Consider the following 18,688-nt stretch of genomic DNA (forward strand, 5'->3'; position numbering starts at 1 on the left):
GGGAGAAAGGCTGAGGCTAAAAAGCACATTGGGCTGTTCGCTCCTCCGCTACCTCAGGGCTGGCAGATGAGATGGGAGAGCAGGATGGTGAGTCGGAGACTTTGGGTGCCACTTGGGAAAGCTAGGAGGGTCCAAGCTGCTGCGGGAGAGGCCTGGGAGCTCATGACGAAGACTCCTTCTTTGGCCTCTCCTTGCCTTCTCCATGCTGGGGCCAGTTTCAGATTTCACTGAGGGCCTCCCAGGGTTGCGAACCAACAGATACAGAGATAAGAGTGAACTAAAGGTGTCAGGTCCAAGGATAGTCCTTTACGGTGAAGTTTCGTTTTGAAGAGTTTCTGATATTAATTTATAACAAATGTAAGGTATATTCATATATACCTTTGCAACCGAGAAAGGGAAGGTGGTGAAGAGAGAGGGCAGACACAGTACTCCTAAACTCATTTTAATCAGCTTAAAAATACATGATCATATTATGGGGAGTGGCAGGTTTTCCTGTCACTTTGCCTCAGTTGAGAATGGAAAATATCTTTAATTCCCCAGTCAGCTGCGTTAGCAGTGGCTGCCTGGAGAGCTGCGTGGGGAAGGATTCTGAGGCCATCAGCAGGTATAACAGGAGGGTAATTAATTCATATCTGATTAATTATCGAAACCAGTCATGGGTTTGGGAGGGGAAGGCACTGCTCTTCTAAACTGCATTTGCCACCCTCGGTCCAGTTTCATGTTAGCTGCACTCACTAGATGAGGCAACCGGGAAGACTTCGGATGTTTTGTGTTGCTAGGCGTTATTATTCAGGTTCTTGGTTGCAAACGATGGGAACTTAAGCAGAAAACAAAGTGTACTGTAGGATATTAGATAGCTCACTGACTCTCCAGGAAGACTGGGGAGCCTAGCTCAGAAAATGGGCAGCAACCAGCATAAGCGAGGCAGGCAACCCTGGTGCCGCTGGGTGCTCACCCTGCCTCCAGCACCGCCACTGCTCTGGGACTTCCCGCAATACTCTTGGATTTATGAACAGTTTAAAAAAATCTTATTATGAAAATTTTCAAGCATACACAACAAAAAGTGTAATGAAGCTCCATGCATCCATTTCCAGTTTCCCTGATTATTACAATTCTAACAGTCTTATGTAATCTATCCCCAACTTAAAATTAATTTTTTTTTTTTTTTGCTGGAGGATTTTGAGGCAATTCCAAATATCATAAGTAACTTGTAAATATTTTGTATTTTTCACTATTGACTTAAAAAAAACTTACCCATAACACTATTAGCCTAATTTGAGATGCGATCTTTCCTGTAAACTAAATATTTGCAGGATTCTAGTTGTTGGTCAGTCCTTTTTATTACTTCCTCAAGGTTCATCATCACATGCCTGCACTCTCAGCGCCAGGGAGCTGGGGAGGGAATGCCTGTCCCTTTGGCACCCGTGATGGGAGATGATGCATCGTGGGGATTGGGACGTGCTCACACAACCATCAGATGAGTAGCCGCTTGTTAAAAGTGCCAGTTTTATTTCCTAATTTTCTTTGACTTATAGCCTAGCATTTTTCTATAACTTCATAAAAATACTTTGGTAGTCATTAAGCTTTGATTTAAAGTGATATAGTTTCCACCTGGATGGAAGACTATTTTCTTCTTGGGAGGTTTATTAGCAATTACATATGTAAATCTATGCACACTTTCTTTTGATACATTCTCTTGGGAAAAATTACACCAAGAAATTATTAATGTACATGAAAACAACAGTTAAAATTCCCAGAGGGTGATTGAGACATTGAATATTTTTACATATTTTAAGCCATCCACCAATATCACTTGAGGGTGGCAGGGTTGAGAAAAGAATGTTAAAGTGATAATTTGCTGTGTTGCAATATTTTAAAAATTTGATCGATGAATCTGTTTATATTATAGCAGCAGAAGAATTAAGGTTATAGACTATAGAGTTTCCAGGAGTGAGATGGAGATAACCCCAGGCTCTTGGCTCTACCTGGTAGGATCCTCACTTAATGCAAATTTATAACATTGCCTTGTATGAGAAGTGGGATGTATAATTTTCCTTTATCTTCTTGTTTTGAATCAAATGTTCACCTTCATTTTCACTTCTTATTGTCTTTCATTGTTTTTAATCTTCATCATCATCACCAGAGAACATGAGCGACAATCATAATCTAATTTCTAACATCAGGCATCACTGGGGACCAAAACTGTCAAAATAAATTAATTCAACAAATATCTATTGATTGATATTGATATAACCATCATGGAGATAAAGGACATAGCAAGTACTTCATCCTCAAGGGGACCAGGGATGATACCATGCGAACATGTAAGATTAAGGCATTGAGAAGAGCGAAAGTAAAAACCTCTTAGGGCTGAGGGAGGGGAAAGAATAAAATTCCTTTTTTCCTGGAGACATCAAGGAAGGCCCTCTGGAGAAGAGGCATTCGAGTTGGACTTTTGATGGAGTTTAAGGACAGTTTATGTGGAGAAAGCACATTCAGGAAAGTACAGGCAGGCACTAGGAATAGCCGACCTTAACTGGTGCACGTGAGCGTGTGTGTATGACTGTGTGTGTGAGTGTGTGTCTGTGTGTGTGTGGGTGTGTATGATGAGTGTGTGAGTGTGTGTGTGTGTGTGAGTGTGTGAAGAAAGAAAACAATGTCCCCCAGTGAGATTCTGGCAGAAAACAAGAAAAGGCTACAAGAGACTAGTGATTCAAAGGTAAGTAAGAAAACCCATACAGAGAAACAGTCACCGTCACACAGCATCTTCCTGGCTGGCAGTGCCCTGGTGGAGGTGCCCGGCCCTCCCTGGCCCCAGACCCAAGGCAGCAGTCACGTGGGCCTGCTGTGGGGAGGGGGTGCCCCTCCGGACCCGCCCTCACAGGCTCCTGGCGGGAGGAGGCCTTAAAGCAGAGCCGAGGCAGAGGCTTTGCAGGGGTCTTGCTTGCAGTCCGCGCTCAAGCAGCTGCCGCAGGGCCGAGAGCTCAGCACCAGATGCCCTGCCACGCCGTGTGGGGGCAGAGGGCACTCTGCCTGGGTTCGGATGTTGGCTCCAGAGCTCAGAATCTGTGTGATTTCAGGCAAGCTGCCTGTTCTCCCTTTCTCAGTGTTGCCTCATCTGTAAATGGGTGGTAACCATCCTGTCTTCTCAGAGCTATTATGTGTAAGTTAATAGGTATTAAGTGCTTGGAATGGTTGATGCCTTCTGAGTTTTAGCTTTTACTGGTGTGACAAGGCATGTGGAGGGAGCCGTGAGTGGGGAAGGGGTGTGGGGGCTGACTTGGGGACAGCTTTGAGACCAAGGCCAGGAGCCTGAGGCAAGAGCCCCACTGGCTGGAAGACCTGGGCTTGGCCTGGAGAAGGGTCTTCGTCTCTGACCGCGAGGTTGCTTTGAGATGATCGGGAGTGACGTTTGCCCTTCACAGGGGCTGCAGGGGCACTGGTTCCGCTCTGTGGTGACTAAGGCAAGCCTAGCGGAGGCCTGCGGTGTATACCCAGTGTGCCTGTGCCTGCATAAACCTGGGAAATGACATGCGACTGAATCAGCGGAATGTGTAACCCCTGCTGGTGACAGGAGGGGCATATAGAGGTGGCTCCTGAGACTCATCCCTGGGCCAGAAGCTTCCGTTCTAAGGCAGTTCACACGAGCAGTGAGGGATTACAGGGCACAAACGCGCGCACAGGGAGATATGCTTGTTAAACTTAAAAGACCAAGACCGTGGTTAAAGGAGTAAGAAGTGAAAATCCAGGCGACTGTAAATCTTTGAGTTTTCGTGCATCTTGAAGCATTGCCTTAGTCAACACAAAGCTTTGCTGTTTGGAAAAAGTTTTGCAGAGCAGAAAATGTAAAAGTGAGATCACCCCAGTGAGAGTCAGTGCCCTGGAACCTGCAGGCTACACCTCAGCTTGCTGTCCTGACGGAGCTCGACCAGGACAAATTAGCCCAGGATGAATTAACCTCCGCGGCACCTCAGGGCCAGGTCTGAGTGTCCCCAGAGGAAGCCAGCCTGGGGTTCAATGGAAGGACGAGGAACGGGGCGAAGACTTGGGAAAGCGCCTGAGGCGAGCCTTTGGCATTCATATACTCTAGGGCAGACTTCCCTGCCCAGGGCGGGAGGAAGGTCCTCATCAGTTCTGTCCAGTCACCACAGGCTTTTAAAATTTTTTTTATTGATTTTAGAGAGAGAGAGAGGAACATGGATTTGTTGTTCCACTTATTTATGCATTCATTGGTTGATTCTTATATGTGCCCTGACGGGGGATTGAACCTGCAACGCTGAATTATCAGGATGACACTCTAATCAACTGAGCTACCCGGCCAGGGCCAAGCACAGGCTTCTTCAGCTGCTCTCACCCCCATCTCTTTCCCCTGAAACCCTCAATTAGAAGATGCCTCCTCTGAAGTGCTCTTCGCGGAGCGTTGACGTGAAACCGGGGATGGAAGGTTGGCTTCTGCATATGCCTTAGAGACCACCTTGTCTGGTGGTTGCTATTTTTTCTTCTTCAAGAGAATAACAAATTTTGGAAAAATTGCTGAGTGCTACTGCATATTTTGCATTCTCGTTAGGGTGTTTCTATGTAGTAATGTCTACCCACTAATGTTAACCTGAGAAGCTTTCATAGAATCCAGCCCACTCATTATAGAAGAAAAACACTGAGTTCCCCAGATGGGGAGCAGTTGGCCCACAGGTTCCCAGCTCAACCTGTCTGTGGCCGAGGTGAGACAGACCCAGGTCCTCCAAGCTCTCTGTCTTATGTCCTTTCCACCACACTAAGCCCAGCACGTTGTTTACATATTATAATTTCCTGAATTTCCCCCTGCCTCTGTCTGTTTGGAAAGCACCGAAGATTAAAGGTCTCATTCTGTGCACTCTGGCATCTCCTGGGACGTTGGTAGCCTTGGAAGGATATGAACGTATCTAGCAGCCCTGTTTTAAGTTCTTGATATTTCCAAATGTCTCCAGTAATGAGCATTTGTTTGAAGAGAAAAGCTTAAAACAGGGCAGAGTATCTTCCTCTCCATCAGGGAAATGCCAGCAGCGCCGAGCCTTCCTAGCCTCTGACATTTCCCAGAGAACCTGCAAAGCACTCACAGGGATTCAGAAATAGTGCAGGACCTCGCACACTCTGTAGAACCAGGTTTCCCTAAATGTGCTATACTTATCAATGGTATGTGAGGTGCTTTTAAGGAGTATAAAGATTAGACCTTATATTTCTATAGTATAAATGAATAGGTATTTATTTTAATGAATGTAACAAATATATAATAAAAATATAATCAGTATAATAAACCTATAACATTTTATTGCTTGGAAAGGAGTTAAGAAGAAAAGCAAGTTGCTTTAAAGAAAAATATTAAATAATAATATAACTGGTGCCTAAATTTGTCAAAAATTGGAACAGTGATCTTCAACATTATACACACAGTTGCAGTTTGGGAAATACTCACCAAGGCCACCTGTCACATGTATAAATCGAGCAGTTGTGACAGTCCACAGAACTTGAGAGCACAACAGTGGGACTCAGTCTGTAACTGTAAATGAATTTTTCATTCCTGGAAATGGAGAGGAACTTAATCTCGGTCCTTTCACAAGTAGGAAGCCTGATCCAGCGGTTTTCCCAGGCGGATTCAGGATTCTTCTCTCAGTCCCACTGTGGCCCTCATCCTGCCGGCTTCACCCTGACGGGGTCACTTTGGGGATGACTACGGGTTGGAGGGGAGGAGTGCAGGCTTCCTCTTAGCCTTCTGAGTTTCTCCCCCAGGGCTGTCTACACTGCTTGCTCAGCCCTGTCTGCTGCAGGTGGATCACTCGGTCCCGCCTGTGGTGCAGGCGGTCTGTGCTGCGAGCTGTGCTGCGACCTGGGTGTGCAGCGCTTCCCCTCCCGCCTCCATGAGTGCACACCTGTGCACACACACACACACGCATACACACCCTCACCTCCAGTGAGCATTCACACACACACCTCTGATACAGGTTATTTGCTTTCCTGAAAGGACCCTTCGGGCCTCCTGGGTCTTTCCCAAGTCAATTCACTCCGCTGGACCCTGATGGGTCTGGGCTGTCTTTGCCCCTCCGGCCCGGCTGCGCCTTTCTGCTCTCTCTCTTCTCTTCTCAGGCCTTCCCAGTACCGGGTGCACCTGGGGGGCTGCCCTCAGTGGAACTCCCTCTAGCACACAGTGCCAGGCTCCCCCAGTGGGGCGGGTGGGCGCACAGGGGTCAAGTTCACACTCTCCGCCCCTTTCCCACCTGCTTTAGATCCCTTCTTTCCTCTACCTGGCCCCCTTGGTGACCTCGTCCAGTCTCACGGGGATCGACAATGAACAGGGAAGAAATGGTACCTGCCCTCAAGGAGCTTACATTCCACTTGGGGTTAGAAATTCAAATAGCAAGATAATACTCGTGTAATATATGTGTTTATAAAAGAAGGGAAACAGGCTGAGAGATTAAAAGTAATGTTATAATGAACATTTTTTGCTCAAAGATTTGCTCACTCCATATTATTATAGATTCTTAAAAGTGAAAGTTTCAGGAAAAAGCGATCAATTTTCAGCTTTTAGATACATATTTTTCAGGTGTTTTAGGTGGAGATAATGCAGAGAAGTTTAGGATGCTTGGGGGGCTAGGAATTGAAGAAGGAAATCATCATTAAAAAGTAACAGTGTATATCAGCCGGGGTCCAATCAGGTGACAGAAGCTATACAGTAATTTGAACAGGGAAATTTTAATACTGTGTAAAGAATTAACTATGTCATGGCGTTACCCACTAAGGTGTAAAAGAAGACTATAAAGAACACAGAAATGACAGATAAAGGGAACAGGCACCACCTCCACCTCTAGGGCTATGAAAGGGCGAACAAAGGAATGAGTCTTAAAGAGGTCTCCCCGCAGGACAGAGATCTAGATCTCAGCGGTGAAGGCAGGGATGTGGCCTTCACATCACAGGGCGGTGATGTCGGCCGAGGTGCTGCACCGGCAGGACTCCCGGGGACTCTACCCTCTAGGGGGCTGGGGGAGTTGTCCTCAGGGCTGGGCCTTACACAGAACTCTCTGGGGAGCTACCAGTGAGATTGGTGCTGCTGACACTCCTGGGGGTGGGGGTGGGGCATGTGAGTGCCCCTGGTGTCCCTGCAATGCTAGGTGCTGCCCAGAGGAGCAAGTGGAGAAGACGACACCAGAACCAGGAGAGTCCCTTCCTGCTCTAGGCTCCCCCGCCCCAGTGCCTTCTACCAACATAGTTCAACTGTGCCAGTTGAGAAGGAGAATATGTTTAGACTTCATTGGTGGCAAATGAAGAGTGGATTTGAAACTGAGAGGCAACTACACTAACTCCTGCTCCCTCTTTGGCTGAAGGTCGCTTGTGGGCATTATTTCACCAGCACTTTTGGCCATAGCCTGTAAGGGCTGATTATACTCCCATGGCCAGAGAAAGCCCTCCATTCACCGGCCTTCTATAAGAAGCGCTGTGCCCTGAATGATGGGTGCCCTGAGGATGTGGGTGCAGCACCCAGGGCATCCGCAGCGGGTGCTTATCACATACAGTACACATTTGCTCGTCGGTTATATATTGTCTGTGCCCCATATTAGAATGTGTGCTTTACGAGGCAGTTTTGTCTGGTTCACAGGCTGCAGCCAGAACAATGTGGAGCACACAGTGTGGGCTCAGTCCATCGTCGTGAACTAATGAGTGGCTTTCTCATGGATCTCAGGGAAAGGATGTGAGCATCGACGGCCTTGGTGCACCTTGAGCATTAGTTCATGGGCTCCAGAGGTCTCCCTCCCCAACCTTGAGCTGGTGAGTACAGAGACTTGCAGAGCTGCCCCCACACTCCCTTTCAGTGTGACCGTGTTTAACAGACTCAGACGGAGCACAGAGTCTAAAACTGCTCTGGACAAGCAACACGAGACTCAAGATTGCTCCTTTTCCCAGGGTAATTGCAAACCACAGCAGCCGCACTGGCCCCACTTGCTGGGCACATTTTATTACAGATGGGCGATGCCTGCGACTGCTGCTGACAGGGAAGGCAGACCCTGTGCTCCAGCCTTCCTCAGGGGACTCAGTCCTCTCCGTTCACCAAAATGCTTTTAACTCCTCAGTTGTGAATGTCCTGGAAGCTTTTCCCATTAGTTACCTAGAGCCTCATCAACATATTCAGCCTGTGCTTTGGTTTCAGCATGAGAAATATTCTCATTCAGGTGTTTTACTTACTAGCACTGTTTTGAGAGATAATTTATTTTAATTTAGAATGAAAACTGTGGATTGATCAATTTTGTCTATCACCAAATCATCTTAGACTGCTGTGTAAACTCCAAATATTTATCTTACCTGGTATTTTTGTGCATCCAGATTTTTTTTTTTTTTTTTATGGGATTCAGGGATTAGAACCTGAGTCAGGACCTGGACTTTGGCTTCTAACTAGAAGTCCAGGTAACTCAAGTGTAGACTAGTACAAATTCTAAATTAAGTTGGTGGTAAATTTAGAGAACAGCATAGAATTTATCCCTGAGCCTGTAGTTAGGTCTTTTAAAGTGACTGAAAGTGTGAGTATATGATTCAGAACCAGTCTCAGGAACCGACACGAAGTTCAGAACGTTGTGAGTGCTGGACGGATCCATGGGGTTTGAAATTAGATATTATCCAAGTGTGAGCAGAGGTTAACCCGAGTCCTGCCCCCAGCCGGGTAGGTCATGTGTGAGGTGGAAGATTGTGCACGAGGCCACCCAGAGAGAAGACCCTGTTTTCAGTGAGATCCTGCTGCCTTCAGGAGTTAAGTCTGCAGTGTCTCTGTCTACACAGCAGTGCTGAGAGGAGAGGTTCTCTCCTTTACCTCCTTAATTTTGATACAAGACCATGTGGGGAAACAGGGCCATGGTGCTCTCACGTGGCTGGAGGGCCGAATCGTCAGGGGTGCTCTGGGAAGGCAGCTGGCGAGGTGGCTGAGAGCCTTACTTTTCTCATCTGCAGGACAGGAATGACAATGGTACCTAATCACATGTCTGTTGGAAGGATTAAATGAGATACTCCATACCAAGTATTTAGCACTTAGCACATAGTAAACATTAAAACATGCTAGATATAATAATCATTTCTATTATTACTGAATGAACATAGTGTGGTTTGATGTGGCCAGTTCCCCAAAGTCCTGCCTTCCATTTGAAATTTAACTTTCAGTCCAGAAGCCATGGGATTCCTAGAATACTTGGAGTGAGGAGCAGGATGGGCTCTACTAACAAGCACACTTGGAGAAGATCCAGCGGTGTCCTAGCTTCAAGGAGATAAAGAACATCTCAGGAAACATGTCAATCTGACTCAGTTTTTAAGGAATCAGGAACAACATTCTTGGGAAAATAATTCTTGAGCTTATATTGAGAACAAATTTACCATGAAGCATGGTAAGGCCCAGTACTGCCAAAGATTAAGTGCTGCGAAAGATGACAGGAAAGATGAAAATAACAGAGGCAGAGAAAGTTTGTCCCTCTCTCACTAAAGGAACCTGGATGGTTTGGCACCCCGTGATCCTTAGCTACTCGGCCTCCCTTGCTGCTGCTCTGTCCTGTCACCCTTAGGATTCTGCCCCCGTGGTTCAGGGTGGCTGCCTCGGCTCAGCCAGCACAGTTACAGTCCAGCCAGCAAAAATGAGAAAAAGACTAGCGCCAGCAGGGCTTCTCCCACTAGGGCCCTTCTCAGGGCCCCCGGCCGCTTCCGCTGCGTTCCACTGAGGAGAGCTCTGTCGTGTGGCCACACCTGGCAGCCGTGGTGGCTGGAAAAGTTAGTCTTTATTTCCGATGGCCGTGTGCTCAGCTAAATATAGGGGGTTCTTTTACTGGTAAGAAGGGAGACCGGATACTAGGGGACAATGAATAGTGCCTGTCACATGTCCCTTCCCTTTGTCCTGTAGCAGATCTGTCCCCCACATTGCACCGCTATATCTAAGGTGTGTTTCTCCCCTTTTGGATAAGGAGACAATGACACAATGGGTGGGGCCCCCTGTTTTACAACAGCACTTAGTGGTATTACTGTTTTATTTTGCAGATTAGAAATGTAAAATTTAGAGATGTCGAGCTCCTTCCCCAAGGTGACACGGTGCATGGTGGAGACAAGATTTGAGCCCAGGTCAGTCTGACCGACAGAAGCTTCTTTCTCCTTCCTCCTGGTCCACCAGGAAGCTGCTGCCAGGAGCGGGTGGCAAGGCTCAGTGGCCACATGGCTGCGAGGCCCCCCAGCTGGCACATGTGCGCACCAGGCACACTGCTCTGGGCATGAAGACTGATGGCATCGGCCTCGAGCCTCTCCGCTCGCCCGGGGGCGGTCAGGGGCACGTGGGCCAAACGGGTTAGACTTGGGCTGGGGCCTTTCACCCAGAAGCTTCCCTGGGACGCCGAGGGTCAAAGCGAGACAAAGGGTTTCCTAGTGTTTACTGAAGGAGCACTTTGGCTTTCACCTTGAAAGGGCACAGTGGTTCATCTTCCAGAACCCAGTTTTCACATCCTTTCTCTCCTCTCCCCACTCCCTCTTTCCCCACCCCTCTCTCTGCCTTTGTTCCCGGATAAGTTATAGATTTGTCACAATAGTGCTACCCCTTCTTTTATTCTCACTGTGAAACGATGGAGAGAGGTCTTAATCAATTTCAATGAACTTCACACTATTTAAAACCCAGGGGATACCCCATTAAAATAAAACAAAGAAAGCAGAAGATTTCAGCTGGAAATCAGTGCTGTGGGTGGTCCCTGGCGGGAGCAGTACCAGGCGCTGCAATGGGCTCTGCAGCGGCTCTGCAACAGAGAAGCCAAAGGCACTGGAAGCTTTCCTTAGGGGCTGGGGAAGCATTTGTCTACTCGACAGTTTCTTTTAGCCAGCATTTCCCACTCATGTCACATGTTAGAAATGTTGTCAGGCTGCAGGGTACCAAAAGATTCACATGAAAATTGAGGTGCAGTGTGCTCTATGGGAAGAAACACAGGCGTGGAAGCAGAGTCATCTGGGTTGTTCAGTGGCTGCTTGTATTATTTTCTAGACTTGTGACCCTAGGTTGGTCTTTGAGCTCAGTTTCTTTAAATATGTAATAAGAATAATTATACCTGATTGGTAGAGGAGATTTTAGAAGACATATCTCTATCTCTATGTATCTTTATAGATCTTAAAATATAGGGTGTCCTAAAAAAATTTATACACATTTTGAATAATTATTAATTCCAATGGGTTAAATCTGAAAAGAAAGAAACATCAATTGAGCTATCAGCTATTAAGTGTGTATACATTTTTTGGGGACACCCTATATTTATTATTTACAAGTGGCTTAGATATAAGGTGTCACAATAGTGTGACACATAGAACAGAGGTCAATGTGCACATCGATCCTTCAGTTGGAAACCCTCGTTAGTTCCAGCTGGCATTTTATATCAGCTATCTACTGCTGTGTAACAAACTGCCCTCAAATGTAGAACCTTCAAACACGAGATTCTACAACCTGGGCAGGGCTCAGCAGGGACAGCTTCTCACTGGTCCAGATGGTGGGGACTGGGGTCACTTGTGTGGCTCCATGGACCAGGAGCTTGGTTGGGCAGAAACAAAATGGCTTTACTCACGTATCTGGAACCTCTGTTGTGATGACTGGAACACCTGGGGCCTGGCAGGTGCCTTCCCTCTCGGTGTGGTCTCTCCAGCATGGCAGCCCGCCCCACAGGGTGGCTGAGAGCTCCGGAGAATCGAAACAAGAGCCCACCAAGCTCTTTAGGATCTAGATCTGTAAGTGGCAGGTGGTTGCTCTTGCCACTTTCTGCTGTGTCAGAGAAAGTCCTTGTCAGCCCAGATTCAAGGGACAGGGACAAGGACAGGGACTCCATGTCTTGATGGGAGAAGCAAGAATTTGTGGTCATCATTTACTCATGACAATTATAATATAAAATTAATTAGCTTTTCCCAGTTCTAGCTTGACCACCACCAGTGAATGTTGACAAATCCTGAACTAGGAAGATGTAATTGTCGCCACCTGTCAGAACAGAAGCGGGTGCTATTAACAGGCCTAGAAATACATCAGGGGCTCTGGGAGGGAGGCAGGGGAGCAGATTCTCTCTCCTGCCCCTTTTCCACAAGTGGCACCGTCACAAAAACTTTTAATGTATTATGTTAACATAATGGTTGTTAAGGCTGCTATGAAAAGAAGTCAGAGGGAGTCATTAAAAACATCACCATGAGACATAAAGAAAAGACACACAGACCTTTATGTGCTCCTCTCCCTTACTAACAACAGTGCAGACCTCTCCCCAACCCAGCCCCCGGGCAAACACGTGGTCCTCCTGATATTAGAAGCCACCGTGCCTCTCACAGGCCAGAGCATCTTGGAAGCGGCCTATTCAGGATGCTGCTGCTGCTGTGTGTGTCTATGTCTGTGTGTGTGTTTGCATGCCTATGAGTGTGTGTTAGTGCATGCACAAGTATGTAAAAATAGTGTATGAGTTTGTGTGACTGCATATGCATGGGCCTATGAGGTGTGCAAATGCACGTGTGTGTGTGTGTGTGTGTGTGTGTGTGTGTGTGTGGAGACCACATAGGAGTGGGAGAAAATTCAGAACTGGGCAGAGGAAAGAGAGCCCATGGAACCTGACCCAAAGGGATGTGATTAGCACCTGCCAGCTGCTTGGCATACTGACTGGCTCCAGAGCCTGCAGCCCTTCCTGCCCATTACTGACAGCGACGTATCAGAGGCCTTTGAAGTGACTGAAGTGAATGGTATGATCCCTGCCAGCCCAGCACTGGCCACGTCTGGAGAGTCTGGGGCCAGAGTGGGGGTGGGGTGGGGTGGGGGGAAGACACTGGAGGTGCAGGGATTGGGGATGTCAGGGGATGAACAGGAGGCTCTGTGACCCAAAGCCGCCACCAGTTCAGGAGCTCAGCCTGCTCCCCGTCATTCTGGGCATCCTGGGAGAGGGGAGCGCAGTGCACTGGGAGCTGGCCTCGTCCTTCTGGTGTGTTTGAGGGGGACCCCCCTCAGCACCTGCCGCCCTGCTGTCTCCGTCCCAGGCTCAGACATCCACCTTTCCCTACCAGTCTTCTTCTTTGTGTCTTACCCAACACTTCAGCAGCAGGATGAGATGTCTCTTTAGCCTGGGAAAATATTTTCCCCTCATTTTGTTTCCACTTTCAAATTCTGTGTATTTCTATATGGGTTTGTTTTAAGTTTGGGCCTTCAGTAAAAAGAATAACAAAAAAAATGCCTCATGGAGCACTTTCAAATGCATATCTTACTGTGGCACAGGGCCATTTGAGAGGAGAGGTAATTTTATCAGTGATTTGTTAGTTAATAGATGATTAAGATTGGAGTATGTACTGCTTTGTGCCAAGCCCAATTTTAAGTGCTACATACATGTTATTCCTTTTTACAGACGAGAGAAACATGGCATGGATCAGGGGTGAAACCCAGGCTTTCTGCCACAGCGACACTCAAGCTCTGGGGCAGTGCACTCTCTTGTATCAGCTAAGGGTGCCATCTAAATACTGCAGGTGTCACCGGTCAGGGAGCACAAATTGACAATGACGTTGACCTTTCATTGGCTCTGCCCTTGCCTCTTGACCACTTCAAGTCCTGTCTTTTTCAGCATCAACTTCATTGAATATTTCTGGGAACCCCCGATGTGCTTTCTTATGTCCACAAAGCAGCTCTCGTGTTGTTCTCTTGCGGGGACAATGAAAATTAAAAGCAGTCACTTCCCATTGCATATCCTAATGGCCTAGTTTTAAATTTAAGCATTCACTTGGCACCGTGAGGAGGAAGTACTATAGCCAAAGTGTGGCCATGCCCATGTTCTCATTTGAGCCCCATGATTTCTACATCGGGTGGAAGCACAACTGTTATAATCATCTTCCTGCCACTTTATAAATGTGGAAACCGAGACTCAGTGGCATTATTTGTCTGGAAAACCATAGCTGGTAAAGAGTGGAGTTAAATTGGACAGAGCTGTTTCAGATTTCAGACAGCCACACACAATGCTTCCTATTAATACTGGTTGCTGTAGGTGTCCATAGCTTTGTCACTTATTTTTGTAACAAAAACATGTTATCTGTAAAGTAGAAATAATTAGCTTGTGGAAATTAAGAAACTCTGTTGTAATAACTTTGTTTCAAAGAGTAAATAAAATCAATATGACAAAGTACTTACAAATGGACAGAAAGGAGAGAAAAACACGCCGGGTACAGCTAAAGATATATATTGAGAAGAAACTTCATTGTCCTTAGATACTTTCATGACTTAAAAAAAGATTGAAAATTAATGAACTAAATTTTCAATGAAGGAAATTGGAAAAGAACAGCAAAATAAATGAAAAGGAAATAAGTAGGGCCTAATGTTTATGAAATAGATAAGAAAAATAATAGAAGGAATTATTAAACTAAAGCTAGTTCTTAACAAAATAAAACAGAAAGCTCCTGGTGTGTGTGTGTGTGTGTGTGTGTGTGTGAGAGAGAGAGAGAGATGGTATCAGGAAGGGGCTGCAATTAGAGTATAGAAAAATGTTTTTTAAAATGTAAGAGAATATTATATGCAGATATATAGAAATACATTTCAAAATGTACAGAAAATTTTCTGTCAAAATATATATTACTAAATTCAACCCAAGAAAAAGCAGAAAAGTTGAAGAGACCAATAGCATAGGCTAAATTGGAAACTTTATTAAAGATCAGCATTTAAAAGGCACAAGGCTCAGATGGTTTTACCCTTGAAATACACTTAAATTTTTTTTTTTTTTAACAGCTTCTATTTTTTTTTTTTTTTAAATATATCTTTATTGATTTCAGAGAGAGGACGGGAGAGGAAGAGACAGAGGTAGAAACATCAGTGATGAGAGTCATTGATCGGCTGCAGCCCCCAACCCGGGCATGTGCCGGGCAGGGAATCGAACCCCGATCTCCTGGATCCCAGGTCGATGCTCAACCGCTGAGCCACGCCCGGCTGGGCTACACTTAAATTTTAAATAACAAATAATTTCTCTGTTAATGAAACACTTTAGATAACAATATGTTTTCTTTTTAGTTTGTTTTATAAAGCTAGTACGGGCTTAATGCCAAAAGCTTAAAAAGATAACACAAAGAAAAATATAAGCCAATCTCATTTATGAATTTAGATGTAAAAATTCCAAATAGAGTGCTGAATTATAAGTCAGTTTTAGCAACACACTAAAATAATAACATATATAAACTAAGTAGGATTTCTATCAATGCAAGAATGGTTCAATATTATAAAATCTATTTACATCATCATTACATCAACAAATTATGATTATATTGCTAAAAAGCCATTTAATAAGATTTTAAACAGCCAATTCTAAAAAATAACAAAAAATCAAAATCAAATAAAACAAATAACCTAGTATTGGACTCAGACTGGTGAGTAAGAATAATCGCTATACCTGGTGAAATATTAAAGCCGTTGTTCTAGAAATCATTCGCAGGAGGTCGCGCCCTGCCCTTTTCTGTCCAGGCTCCCTGCTCTCGGTGCCTTTCACGTGCGGATGACCCGCCAGGGCGGCCTTGGGCTCGGGCCCTCTCTCTAGGACCGGCTGGCGGCCGCCTGCTGCTGCGAATCTCCTGTCCCCAGGCGCTGGTCTCCCGCCTCCCTGCCGCCCGAGCTGCCCCTTCCCTGCTGTTTGCTCATTGCAGCAAATGGCACTGCTCTCACCAGAGCCCTCCTTGGCCGCTTATCTTTAATCTCATCCCTTAGCAAATCTTGTCGTTTCTACCTTTAAAATGTATCTTAAAGCCACCTCCACTAGAGTTTAGAAGATAACAGTTCGGGAGATAATGAACTTAGAACACCATATTTTCGTTGTACAACTGTTACATCCATAACTTTAGTAATTTAAAATCTAATAAAGGAAAAGGTAAAAGAAGAAAAAAATCATTTTGTCATTGAGTCATGGAAAGTGCTTCTTATTGCCTTTTAGTGCATGTTTCTGAGAAAGCTCTCTGACTGGAATAATAAACTGTGCATGAAAAACATGAGACAGAGGAGAGGGTAAGGTCACCACCGAAATGGAAAATGAAGTGACACATGGCTGGAAAACTCTTTGAATCACTGGCGTCCGACTGCTTAAGCTGAGTGGAATAATCAAGTCCCCAAACAAAAATATGTCATAAGCCAAGGTTCTTTTCTTTGAGATGCTACAAGTGCAGTTTTCTTCCTCCCCTCCCCTCCCCTCCCCTCCCCTCCCCTCCCCTCCCCTCCCCTCCCCTCCCCTCCCCTCCCCTCCCCTCCCCTCCCCTCCCCTCCCCTCCCCTCCCCTCCCCTCCCCTCCCCTCCCCTCCCCTCCCCTCCCCTCCCCTCCCCTCCCCTCCCCTCCCCTCCCCTCCCTCTATAGCTGTCTGCAAGGTTTTAGGCTCAAGAGATTTTTCATCTTTCGGTGTTTGGGTGCTGGAGCTGCCACCTGCAGATCTGAGACAATCAGTGAGCTTCCTCTGCTGTGGGAGGCAGTGCAGAGCCCATGCAGACACTCCCAGTGTCACAGCAGCATTCTAAAGGTGAGTTAAATTTCCCCAGTGCATGCCAACGTGACAAACACTTACTGATGTTTGGCATGAGGCAAACCCCAAATGCAAACTTGAATTGGGCTGGCAAGGACCACATATCTGGAGATGGAAATAGGCGCTTCGAAATTCAGCTACACAAGGTGACTAGTTCTGAACTCATACAGAGTGCTGAGGGGGGCAGATAAGGGAGTAATTAATTCTGCCTGAGAGGGGCTTCATCCAAATTTCTATTAAGCTGTGTCTTCAGAGATAGGGAAGAGCTCTAGGAGGCTGGGGTGGTTGGAAATTGGGGGTGAATGTAGAAGGCAATTTGCAAGGGTTGTCTTGCCAAAGAAAAAATATTCAACAAGGCAAAAAAAACCCCCATAAAACTTACTAGAGAGACAGAGTGGTTCTGTGGGGCCTCTGGAGCTGGCTGGGAGTATGACAGGAAGCGTAATTGTACAAGCTTGTTGAACTGGGACATTGGGGTTCTGCCCTGTATGTGGTAATGGCCTGTCCCAGTCTTGCTACACAAAGTAGGTTCCCTGGGCCAGAAGCATTGGCATCTTGTGGGGGCTTGCTCAGAGAGCAGGACCTCAGCCTTCACCCCACACCCCCAGTGCCAGAATCTGCACTGTAATTATACCCTTGGGTGACTTGTGTGCACTTTGTAGTTTGAGAGGCACACGATTACATGGTTTTAAGCAGATCAAAAGCGTGAATAAATATGTTTATTGCACTCCAGCCACAATACAGAGGATAGACCAAAGGAGCAGGAGTGGTTAGGAAAGCTGCTGAAGAGGCCACGGCAATGTCTACTTAGGAGACCACTGCGCGGGTTGGGCAGGAGGTGGGAACTCATCAGCGTTGGCCAAACGCTTAGGCACCTTGTGTGGCTGTCATAAAGCAGAACTTGCACTTGGCATTGTAATGACTGCTTCTGCCTCTCTTCTTGTTCCCTAAATAATAGTATCTGCTTTGAATTTTGAATGATTAAATAAAATTGTGCACACAAAGAACCTAATTTAGAAAGTGCCAGTCTCATAAGTGCTCAATTATTTATTATTATTATTACTATTAGCATCAACAAGGATTTGATTTGGTTCAAGTAGTTTGCAAACTACCAATCTCTTGCATCCAAGCTTTACGTGGTTCTTAGGCAATAAACGAGATGATCAAGAATGGCCACATTCCCCTGGTCTTTATACTACCCCTTAGTAATTCAAGTTAATACAATTAATTATAAATTTTTAAAATAGAATGGGAAGTACCCGAAAGGTAACAACAACAACAGACAACCTTTTTCGTTGTTGTTGTTGTAAAGCCCTTCACAAAGTGTCCGTCATTCGATTTAGTTCTCACAGCTACATGGTGTGTTAAACTGTTACCATCTCATCATTTTACAGAATAGAAAACTTAGATTAAGAAAAATTTAGTTATTTGCCAAAGATCACACAGTAATTAAGAGCTGGAGGTGGGATTTGAGTCAGGATATGTGTGGTTTCAAGGCTCGTGGTCATACCCGACCCCCTTCTTCAACATTCTGCAAGTTACCTTTCTCCTCTGGTCTCAGTGTTCTAGTCACGTACTGGAGCTTATGATGCTGGACATTTGTCTCAAAAAGGCAGGACCGAGAGCCCAGTGGAATAGTGAAGGTAATCTTGTGACAGCCAGCGTTTGTCTATTTTACTCACTGTGCCAAGAACAGCACTTGACACTTAGTAGTCCTAAGTATATGTGTTTGTTTTTTTTCAATCCTCATTTGAGGTTTTTCTTCCCATTGCTTTTCGGAGACTGAAAGAGAGAGAGAGAGAGATCAATTGGTTGCCCGGGATCGAGCCTGCAACCGAGGTACATGCCCTTGACCAGAAATCAAACCTGGGACCCTTCAGTCTGCTGGCCAATGCTCTAACCACTGAGCAAAACTAGCTAGGGCAGTCCTAAGTATATGTTTATTGAATAAATATAAAAATGCTTTGTGAGACATAAAAGCACCTGCATATTTTTGGCATGTTTCATGTTGTCTGGGAATAATTTTTTATGTTACTTTGCTGTGTGGCTAATTCCTGGATTGCTTTTTTTTTTTTTTTCTGAATAGGAATTGGTATTTATAAAACTTAATATTTAGGTAAAATTTACTTCAGGACAAGAGAGTGATTATATTCATGATAAAGGCCCTTGTTAAAAG

The sequence above is a fragment of the Miniopterus schreibersii genome, assembly GCF_964146895.1.
Source record: "Miniopterus schreibersii genome assembly, chromosome: 14".
NCBI classification, from domain to species: domain Eukaryota; kingdom Metazoa; phylum Chordata; class Mammalia; order Chiroptera; family Miniopteridae; genus Miniopterus; species Miniopterus schreibersii.